General features: G+C 41.4%; 1 protein-coding gene across 2 annotated transcripts in view; it reads left to right on the forward strand.

The window, feature by feature from the left end:
• Window positions 1-12,069, forward strand: part of LOC121002339 (solute carrier family 22 member 13-like) — a 52,191-nt gene that overhangs the window by 25,563 nt on the left and 14,559 nt on the right. The gene's annotated exons all lie outside the window — the stretch shown is intronic.

The following is a 12,069-nucleotide window of genomic DNA, read 5'->3' on the forward strand; positions in this document are numbered from 1 at the left end:
ACATGTCTGGCCATGTTGGAGGGTCTAGAAAAAAACTGGAACCCACTTTATTAATAGAATCTCTTAATGGGTCCCACCAAACAGTGACAATGTCCCAAAACTAAATCAGCAGTGCTGATTGAGTTTTGGGGTGCTGTAGCAACACTGTCAGGCTAGTTGGGAGTTAGGCATTATTTATGTCTCCTACCTCCCTCTGAGACCTCCCTGTCCTACTCCACTACTTTTGTCTCCTTTCACTGATCTACAAGTTAGTGACAGAGACAGTGATAAGTTCCCTAACTTACAAATAATTTCACTCCTCAGAGACTCAGCCTCCTGGTGAGCAGACTCCGCACTCCAGTCAGGATGCACAGGACTACTACAGTCACCTAAAGAATTATTAGGAACACCTGTTCTATTTCTCATTAATGCAATTATCTAGTCAACCAATCACATGGCAGTTGCTTCAATGCATTTAGGGATGTGGTCCTGGTGAAGACAATCTCCTGAACTCCAAACTGAATGTCAGAGTGGAAAAGAAAGGTGATTTAAGCAATTTTGAGCGGGGCATGGTTGTTGGTGCCAGACGGGCCAGTCTGAGTATTTTACAATCTGCTCAGTTACTGGGATTTTCACGCCCAACCATTTCTAGGGTTTACAAAGAATGGTGTGAAAAGGGAAAAACATCCAGTATGCTGCATTCCTGTGGGCAAAAATGCCTTGTGGATGCTAGAGGTCAGAGGTGAATGGGCCGACTGATTCAAGCTGATAGAAGAGCAACGTTGACTGAAATAACCACTCGTTACAACCGAGGTATGCAGCAAAGCATTTGTGAAGCCACAACATGCACAACCTTGAGGCGATTGGCTACAACAGCAGAAGACCCCACCGGGTACCACTCATCTCCACTACAAATAGGAAAAAGAGGCTACAATTTGCACGAGCTCACCAAAATTGGACTGTTGAAGACTGGAAAAATGTTGCCTGGTTCCGATGCGTGTCGATTTCTGTTGAGACATACAAATGGTAGAGTCCGAATTTGGCGTAAACAGAATGAGAACATGTATCCATCCTCTGATGGCTACTTCCAGCAGGATAATGCACCATGTCACAAAGCTCGAATCATTTCAAATTGGTTTCTTAAACATGACAATGAGTTCACTGTACTAAAATGGCCCCCACAGTCACCAGATCTCAACCCAATAGAGGATCTTTGGGATGTGGTGGAACAGGAGCTTCGTGCCCTGGATGTGCATCCCTCAAATCTCCATCAACTGCAAGATGCTATCCTATCAATATGGGCCAACATTTCTAAAAAATGCTATCAGCACCTTGCTGAATCAATGCCACGTAGAATTAAGGCAGTTCTGAAGGCAAAAGGGGGTCCAACACCGTATTAGTATGGTGTTCCTAATAATTCTTTAGGTGAGTGTAAATGCTGCCACTAGGCTTGTAACGGTCACGTCCACACACACACAGGGGGAAGGGTAGTGACCACTGCGCTCCACCCTCACCCCTGGCCCTGCCTACTTGCCTCACGAGTCCTGATGACAGGGGACAACTGGACGGCAGTCCCTAACTTAGGATATGTGCAGGGAAGACAGACAAGACAAAATACGGAACATGAACGGACCGGGTCAGAACCAAGAGAGCTACGCAGTACAACGGATTAAGCAAAGAATGGTCAGGAGAAGCCGGGGTCAAATACCAGGAGAGTAGCGAAGTACAAGAGGAGCAGGCAGAGGATCGTCAGGGAACAGGATCAGGTAAATATTCAGTAGTCCAACAAATAGCCAGGAACCTAGAAATCAACAGGCAACCTGTAGCCAGCAGGCTGCCTGTATTTATAGTGGGGAGTGAGGGTCATGTGACGTGGCCAGCGTCACATGACCGACAGACCAACCAGTCGAGCACCGAGTGATCAGCTCGGCGCTCAAGGCAGACTTAGGAGCAGGGAGCCACCCAGCTAGTAAAGCCGCCCTGGGAATGAGGTCAAACACAGATCCTCATTCCCAAAGCTAAGCAACAGGTCTGCGGGCGATGGGGGACCGAGTGCACCTTCGGAACCCCGTGACAAGGCTCCTCTTCCGTTCCTAAACTGGACGGGGAAAACGTCATAGTGCTTGCTAGTGTGATGACGTTCTATACCAGCGCCAGGTCCTCCTGAGTCCTGACACTTACTAGCACAGTACTAGACTCAGCAGTCTGTCTACCAGTGCCACTGTAGGGTATATGTGCTAGAGCCCTGCTGCCGTGCGTTCTGGGTCCTGAAAGTAAATAATCAATTAGACCTAAGGTGGCCACTTTATAACCCCAAAAAGGAGGACTACAACTCTGAGCATATTCAACGATGTTATTATGTGATATCAGAGGACATAACAAAAAGGAGGTGTACTAGGACAGAACTACAACTCCCATTATGTCTAGTCCATTATTATATCAGAGGACATTACAGGGATGAGGTATAAGAGGAGAGAACTACAACTCCCAGCTTTTCTCTGGCTCAAATTGAATCTATTGCCTTTCCACTTTCTTTTCCTCCACACAAAGCTCCCATGACATCATCACAGGTCCTTAACCACAAATTCTTCTCAACACTTCTGAGCTCCATCTTCTCTTGCACTGATCAAAGTGGTGACATCATTGCAGGTCCTTCACTACCACTTCTCTCCACTGCAGAGCTCTGCACTCTCCTGCACTAATCAGATGACAGTGACATCACCACAGGTCCTTCAGCTCTTGGTGTGTAGCTAGCATCTGGGCAGGCCCCGTAGCAGCCAGCCACTATGGCTAGGGTAGTAGTTACACGTCTGGGCCAATCTAGCTGCAAATAATACATTTAACAGACCTAAGATTAATAGTAGTGTTGGGCAAAGCAAAGCATTCAAAGTGGAGTTTGGTCTGAAGTTTAAGAAAAATCGATTTGCAACAAAGCCGAATTTCCTTGCAGTTCATGGTAACGAATCAGGTTTTCCTAAAATGGTGGCTGCAAATGTTACAAAGTGAAAGCAAGACGCACGGGAACGTGAAATCACCCATTATACCGTGCAGTGAACCAATCTGCAGGTAGCCAGCCCTGTGATATCACAGCCCTGTAAAAACGTCATCCCGTGCGGTCTCCGCCAACTTTGCTCATGTGCTAGGGACAGTGTTGCTGAAAACAGTTTGAAAGAACAATATTAGAGAGGAAGAGTGCAGGGGAGACTGCAGGGAGAATGTATCGCTGTCATTGTAGCTGTCATTCTTTTATTTTTATTTTTTTATGTGTAGGGGCAGTGATACTGACCATTTTTGTAATATACTTGAATTACTGAAATTTCTATTAGAAAAATTGCTCTAAAGTGGCCCATTTTGAGCCTTAACAACGCTCCTCTGTCTTCTGTTTACATAACTGTGAAAACTTGCTCAACACTGTGTTATGTAAAGAGAAGACAGAGGAGTGTTGCTAAGGCTCAAAATAAGCCACTTTACTGATAGTAAGCAGCTGTTGGTGGGCGATTCTAGGAGGTGTGAAGTTTGAGGAAAATGGTGTTGTGAGATGTCTCCCTGGTGCTACCGCTAGCAAAGACAGACAACGTATTCTTAATATTGTTAGGCAAGCAAAGCAGGAAAGGGAAGTGGATGTTATTGTCCATCTTGGGACAGATCTGGCTTGCAATAAGGTTTCAAAGGTGAAAGAAGCTTTTCACACACTTGGTAATGACATACAGGAGGTTGCATTGACTGTTTCATTCTCTGCAGTTTTGCCTGTGCATAACCTTCAGCATGACAGGAAGATGACCATTAAGGAATTAAATGTATGGCTTGGTGAATGGTGTCTGAACCAAGGGTTTGGCTTTGTGTCTCGTGTTAGCTCTCGTTGGAATGGAAAAGAACTGTACAAGAAAGATGGCTTGCATCTTTCTCTCAAGGGAACAAATGTCCTCAGTGAACAGTTCAAAGTATTTGCAAAGGAGCATTTAAACTAGGAAAGGGGGGCAAAAGAGTGATAATCCAGCAGTCCGACTGCCCCCTGGAACAATGCCAGAAGATGCCAGTAGCACATAGGTTAAGAAATGACAAGCTCAGAGTCTTGTCTACAAATGTTTGCAGTTTAGGGAAAAAGATCAATGAACTTGAGTCTACAGGGTGGGCCATTTATATGGATACACCTTAATAAAATGGGAATGGTTGGTGATATTAACTTCCTGTTTGTGGCACATTAGTATATGTGAGGGGGGAAACTTTTCAAGATGGGTGGTGACCATGGCGGCCATTTTGAAGTTGGCCATTTTGAATCCAACTTTTGTTTTTTCAATAGGAAGAGGGTCATGTGACACATCAAACTTATTGGGAATTTCACAAGAAAAACAATGGTGTGCTTGGTTTTAACGTAACTTTATTCTTTCATGAGTTATTTACAAGTTTCTGATCACTTATAAAATGTGTTCGATGTGCTGCCCATTGTGTTGGATTGTCAATGCAACCCTCTTCTCCCACTCTTCACACACTGATAGCAACACCGCAGGAGAAATGCTAGCACAGGCTTCCAGTATCCGTAGTTTCAGGTGCTGCACATCTCGTATCTTCATAGCATAGACGATTGCCTTCAGATGATACGAGATGTGCAGCACCTGAAACTTCCCGGAAAAAGGAAACTAAAACAAGGAATTACCAAATTAAAAACAAAAGAAGGAAGGTATATGGAAGAAGATAAAGAACTAGCTGACTGCCTCAATGAATACTTCTGTTCAGTTTTTACAAAGGAAAATGAAGGAAAAGGACCTCAGTTAGGAAGGAAGACTAATGAATCTTTTGATGCATGTGTCTTTACAGAGGTAGAGGTTCTAAGTCAGCTGTCTAAAATTAATACAAATAAGTCACAGGGGCCTGATGGGATACACCCAAAGCTATTAAAAGAGCTTAGCGATGAACTAGCAAAACGATTAACAGATTTATTTAACCAATCACTGGTAACAGAAGTCATCCCAAAAGATTGGAAATTAGCAAATGTTGTGCCCATTCACAAGAAAGGTAGTAGAGAGGAATCGGGAAACTATAGGACAGTAAGCCTGACATCAATAGTGGGGAAATTAATGGAAACCATACTTAAGGAGAGGATTGTGGAACATCTAAAATCCCATGAATTGAAAGATGAAAAACAGCATGGGTTTACTTCAGGGAGATTATGTCAAACTAATCTTATAGATTTTTTTGATTGGGTGACTAAAATAATAGATGGTGGAGGTACAGTAGACATCGCTTATCTAGACTTTAGTAAGGCTTTTGATACTGTCTCACATAAAAGGCTTATCAATAAATTGCAGTCTTTGTGCTTGGACTCTCATATGGATGGAATGGATTGAATGGATTAGGCAGTGGCTGAGGGACAGACAACAGAGGGTTGTAGTCAATAGAGTATATTCAGACCATGGTCTTGTTACCAGTGGGGTACCTCAGGAATCTGTTCTGGGACCCATATTGTTTAATATCTTTATCAGCAAAATTGCAGAAGACCTCGATGGTAAGGTGTGTCTTTTTGCTGATGACACAAAGATTTGTAACAGGGTTGATGTTCCTGAAGGGATACACCAAATGGAAAAGGATTTAGGAAAACTAGAGCAATGGTCAAAAATCTGGCAACTAAAATCTCATGTTGATAAGTGCAAGATAATGCACCTGGGAGGTAAAAACCCAAGAGCAGAATATAAAATCTGTGATACAGTCCTAACCTCAGTATCTGAGGAAAGGGATTTAGGGGTCATTATTTCAGAAGACTTAAAGGTAGGCAGACAAGGTCATAGAGCAACAGGAAATGCTAGCAGAATGGAGGGGTGCTCATGCCGCTCTACAGAGCACTAGTGAGACCTCATTTGGAATATTGTGCGCAGTACTGGAGACCATATCTCCAGAAGGATATTGATACTTTGGAGAGAGTACTACTAAACTAGTACATGGATTGCAGGATAAAACTTACCAGGAAAGATTAAAGGACCTTAACATGTATAGCTTGGAAGAAAGACGAGACAGAGGGGATATGATAGAAACTTTTAAATACATAAAGAGAATCAACAAGGTAAAAGAGGAGAGAATATTTAAAAGAAGAAAAACTGCTACAAGAGGACATAGTTTTAAATTAGAGGGGTAAAGGTTTAAAAGTAATATCAGAAAGTATCTGCCGACACATTCTATGTTTCTATGTTTACAGCTAATTTTCTAATAGAAAAAGTAGTATAGACAAACCGCTCACTCTCCTTACAATTCTGGATTGGGTGCTCTAGTCTCAAATTGATTCCCTCAAATCAACAAAGGCGTAATAAAAAGTATATATTATGTAGTATGAGACTGGCACTCCCTCGCATGGAAATAGAGCAATAGTAATAGTGTTGTTACACAATATTTAATTGGCAAAATATATTAAAATACAACGTTACAATGCAATATTAAAATGACAATCGCTGCAGCGGAAACAATATCAATCCTTAAAAATACCTAAAATCTAAAACTTCAATAAAAACTCAAAAAAAAAGTCCAAAAAGAAAGGGACCATACGTCCTGAATGTGCAAAAATATCGCAAGCCAAAAGTGTCAGTCTATTCCTTATAATAGTATTGGCATTTCTTTCTTATATGCAATGTAACATGCAAAATCCATGCAAGTCACCTTTTCAAATATTCGGAATTGTCCGATATAAATATTTAATAAAGTATCCAATCGGACACCAAGTTATTACTCACAGGTGTATGTCGATTATCCTGCAGTCCCAATTTTTGATCCTTTTGATTTTTACTCACGGTATTTGTTCATATTCCCGTGGTTCTCAATGATTAGCGTCCCACCTGGTTCGTTCGTCACTGGTCTCTCTCGATCGTTATCCACAAATCTCGGATCCGGTTATACGATCAGGGTGTAATATCGCGAGAGGTGAACTTATACTGACCAGTTTGAATGGCTGAAATTCCGGGTCTTTATCTTTGGAGCGCTCCGATTCCTTTGTATATCTCCGGATATTAATAGACGAACTTCCAGTGGGGGTCTCTTGTTGGGGATGTCTTTGAAAAGCACCAAACGCGTTTCGGGGATCTCCTTTCCGCTTCCTCAGTGGTGACATGCCAACTTACTGTGATTCCTTTTATATTTCTTTTAAGATGCATGTAAGATCAGATCTGGAGTAAGGGATCTGCTCTGGAACACCAAAATCTGGTCTGGAACCAAAAAACGCATATGCGGTTTCCATGCGTTTTTTTGGGGGGACGATGCGTTTTTTGTGGTATATTGTGCCCCATGGTCTGATTAGTCTAGTCTATAAAGGAAATAGTCCAGAAAGGTTGCCAAATGGTCAATTCATAACAAAATATATCAATGTGCGGATATCCTGTAACAGAAATCGATTCTAAGTGCTATACTGTGGATATTAATTTCATAGATAACATTACATAAGTATAAAACATACAAGTGAAATAAATATAATATAACATATAGTATCCTGATAGATAAAGTGACGGTGCATCTGTTCAAGTGTTAAATGGTGGGTAGGCCCATCACAGAGGAGGGGTCGCAGTGTTGATAGACAGCCAGACATGCGACCCCTCGTCTGACGAGGGGCACACCCACCGTTAGTTTCTTACAGGAATCAAAAATCTCCAGGTCTGCATTGAGACCTTTCAGAATAAGGCTTCCAAATTCATAAATTTTCCTTGATTCTGCTCTGGACATGGTCTTTACATGTTTCCCTCCTCGCCAATTGTTATCGATCCTTTCCAGAGCAGTGAATGTTAGCCCCCTATAGTCTTTATTATGGGCCTCCTTAAAAAGAGGTCTAGAGAGAGAATGTTTCATATATCCGTTTTTTATATTTGTCAAATGTTCTGAAATCCTTGTTTTCAGAGCTCTTTTAGTCTGGCCTATATACTGTTTTCGGCATGGACATTGTATCAAATAAATTACACTGGTAGAATCACATGTAAGAAAATGCTTGATTTCTACCGAAAACGAGTTCTGAGTTGAGGTGACCTGAGTTGTTCTTTTTGGAAATGTCGTGTTTTTACACCCACGACATTTACCACACCTATAGAAACCCTTGAGTCCAATCCAATTGTGCATTATACTTGTTTTTTTATCTTTATGTAATATTTAGCAACCTTTCTGGACTATTTCCTTTATAGACTAGACTAATCAGACCATGGGGCACAATATACCGCAAAAAACGCACCCCCCCAAAAAAAAACGCATGGAAACCGCATATGCGTTTTTTGGTTCCAGACCAGATTTTGGTGTTCCAGAGCAGATTCCTTACTCCAGATCTGATCTTACATTCATCTTAAAAGGGATATAAAAGGAATCACAGTAAGTTGGGATGTCACCACTGAGGAAGGGGAAAGGAGATCCCCGAAACGCGTTTGATGCTTTTCAAAGACATCCCCAACAAGAGACCCCCACTGGAAGTTCGTCTATTAATATCCGGAGATATACAAAGGAATCGGAGCGCTCCAAAGATAAAGACCCGGAATTTCAGCCATTCAAACTGGTCAGTACAAGTATAAGTTCACCTCTCGCGATATTACACCTTGATCGTATAACCGGATCCGAGATTTGTGGATAACGATCGAGAGAGACCAGTGATGAACAAACCAGGTGGGACGCTAAACACTGAGAACCACGGGAATATGAACAAATACCATGAGTAAAGATCAAAAGGATCGAATATTGGGACTGCAGGATAATCGACATTCACCTGTGAGTAATAACTTGGTGTCCGATCGGATACTTTATTGAATATTTATATCGGACAATTCCAAATATTTGAAAAGGTGCCTTGCATGAATTTTGCATGTTACATTGCATATAAGAAAGAAATGCCAATACTATTATAAGGAATAGACTGACCCTTCTTTTTGGACATTTTTTGAGTTTTTATTGTAGTTTTAGATTTTAGGTATTTTTAGGGATTGATATTGTTTCCGCTGCAGCGATTGTCATTTTAATATTGTATTGTAAAGTTGTATTTTAATATATTTTGCCAATTAAATATTGTGTAACACTATTACTATTGCTCTATTTCCATGCGAGGGAGTGCCAGTCTCATACTACATAATATATAATTTTCTAATAGAAAAGTACAATTTCAGTAATTAAAGCATATTACAAAAATTGTCAGTATCACTGCCCCTATAGATTACCAAGTAAAAAAAAGAATGACAGTTATGCTTTAATTTGTTGTTTTAGTGATACAGTTAGTGTGCCTCAGTATTAAAGGCAGGTGTCATATTGCCGTGTGCATCACTGTGCAGTGCACGGACATTCATAGCTAATCCTTTCTGCTAGCTGTAGCATTATGTTGCATCCTTACTACAGGCAAGTGTAAATTGCTGCCCTGTACATGACTGTGCAGTAGAATTAAATATATCATAGCTAATCCCTTCTGTTCCTGTAGCATAACGTTAAGTCAGTTTCTGACAGATAAACGGTGATGTGAACACAGCTTACTGCCACTGCTACCACTCTCCCCACTCTGTTATGGGACCACTACTGTCACTGCTACTGCCACTTCTGGACCCTCCTCACTCTGTCATGGGGCCACTACTTGAATTTTAGTGCACTGCACAGTTAAACCCACGGCAATAAATTAGACCTGACTGTAACATTTACCTGTAATACTGATGCACAGTAAATCGATAGCTAACAGAAGGGATTAGCTATGAATCCGGGTGCACTGCACAATGATGAACACAGTGATACACTCTCCCTGCAGTTTAAGTTACAAGCCTTCACTCTGAGATAGGGCCACCAAGTGGGAAGAATATGATTAGGCGGATTGGGCTAGGTATACCAGATTTACGGTGATTTGTGACAAATTAATTTGGATCTAATCAAATTTCTTAACAAACTTCAGGGAAGCTGCCAAATCGATTTTTCAAAACGTCGCTCATCTCTAATAGTTTTGTGAAATTGTGTATAATGTCAGTGGCATAACTAAAAATGACTGGGCCCCACGGCAATTTTTTTTAATGCCCCGCCTCCCCCAGCTACTTCTTTGTAACCTCCTCCCCCTGTACAATCCCCACTCCTGTGGCTAGTCAAGTTCGTTCTCTCAGACAAGGCTTGGCAGTGTCCATTTCCTGCAGTATCACCATATACAGTCATGTGAAAAAATTAGGACACCCTTTGAAAGCATGTGGTTTTTTGTAACATTTTTAATAAATGGTTATTTCATCTCCGTTTCAACAATACAGAGAGATTAAAGTAATCCAACTAAACAAAGAAAACTGAAGAAAAGTCTTTTCAAGATCTTCTGTAAATGTCATTCTACAAAAATGCCTATTCTAACTGAGGAAAAAGATAGGACACCCTCACATGTATTCCCTCTTAAATTGGCTCAGATCTCACACAGGTATATCACACCAGGTGCACATAATTAGTAGATCGTTACTCTGCATGTTGAATGAGGCTTGCCCTATTTAAACCTCAGACATTTAGTTTGGTGTGCTCCTGACTGTTGAAGTGAGAGTGAGCACCATGGTGAGAGCAAAAGAGCTGTCAGAGGACTTCAGAAAAAAGATTGTAGCAGCCTATGAGTCTGGGAAGGGATTTAAAAAGATCTCAAAAGATTTTGAAATCAGCCATTCCACTGTCCGGAAGATAGTCTACAAGTGGAGGGCTTTCAAAACAACTGCCAACATGCCCAGGACTGGTCGCCCCAGCAAGTTCACCCCAAGAGCAGACCGCAAGATGCTAAAAGAGGTATCCAAAAACCCTAAAGTGTCATCTCGAGAACTACAGCAGGCTCTGGCTACTGTTGATGTAGAAGTACATGCCTCTACAATCAGAAAGAGACTGTACAAGTTTAACTTGCATGGGAGGTGTGCAAGGAGGAAACCTTTGCTTTCCAAGAGAAACATCGAGGCCAGACTGACATTTGCCAGCGATAAAGTTGACAAAGACCAGGACTTCTGGAATAATGTTCTTTGGACAGATGAGTCCAAAATTGAATTATTTGGACACAACAGCAGAGGACATGTTTGGCGTAAACCAAACACAGCATTCCAAGAAAAGAACCTCATACCAACTGTGAAGCATGGAGGTGGAAGTGTCATGGTTTGGGGCTGCTTTGCTGCAGCAGGACCTGGTCAGCTCACCATCATAGAATCCACGATGAATTCTACTGTGTATCAGAAGGTGCTTGAAGAACATGTGAGACCATCAGTTAGAAAATTAAAGCTGAAGCGGAACTGGACCATGCAACATGACAATGACCCAAAACATACTAGTAAATCAACCAAAGATTGGCTGAAAAAGAAGAAATGGAGAGTCCTGGAATGGCCAAGTCAAAGTCCAGATTTGAATCCCATTGAGATGCTGTGGGGTGACTTGAAAAGGGCTGTACGTGCAAGAAACCCCTCAAACATCTCACAGCTGAAAAAGTTCTGCATTGAGGAGTGGGGTAAAATTTCCTCAGACCGATGTCGAAGACTGGTAGATGGCTACAAGAACCGTCTCACTGCAGTTATTTCAGCCAAAGGAGGTAACACTCGCTATTAGGGGCAAGGGTGTCCTATCTTTTTCCTCAGTTAGAATAGGCATTTTTGTAGAATGACATTTACAGAAGATCTTGAAAAGACTTTTCTTCAGTTTTCTTTGTTTAGTCGGATTACTTTAATCTCTCTGTATTGTTGAAACGGAGATGAAATAACCATTTATTAAAAATGTTACAAAAAACCACATGCTTTCAAAGGGTGTCCTAATTTTTTCACATGACTGTATAATATCATTGTATAATAGTGTTGAGGGGGCCCTGACAATAAAATCTTTTAGTCCTCCTCCTGGGTGGACCCCTTCTGAGTTTTGGCTCGAAATAGTACGTCCCTGTATACTTTATTGATTCAGTAATCCCTGCTTTCTCTCATGAGTTGGAAGGGCAGCTTTTCCCACCCTCAATCTATGACTAGAATGCTTTTTCCCATGCACACTCCTACAGAGAAGGCTGTCATTCACTGACACGTTTATAACTTGCACTATGTTTTTGTGCCACAACTGGTCAAATGGTTTACACTGATATTTTTATTTTATTTCTTATGCTTTTTTCACATTTACATTCAATTGTATTTTGCAGAA

Source organism: Bufo bufo, chromosome 5, assembly GCF_905171765.1.
Source record: "Bufo bufo chromosome 5, aBufBuf1.1, whole genome shotgun sequence".
Taxonomy (NCBI): Eukaryota; Metazoa; Chordata; class Amphibia; order Anura; family Bufonidae; genus Bufo; species Bufo bufo.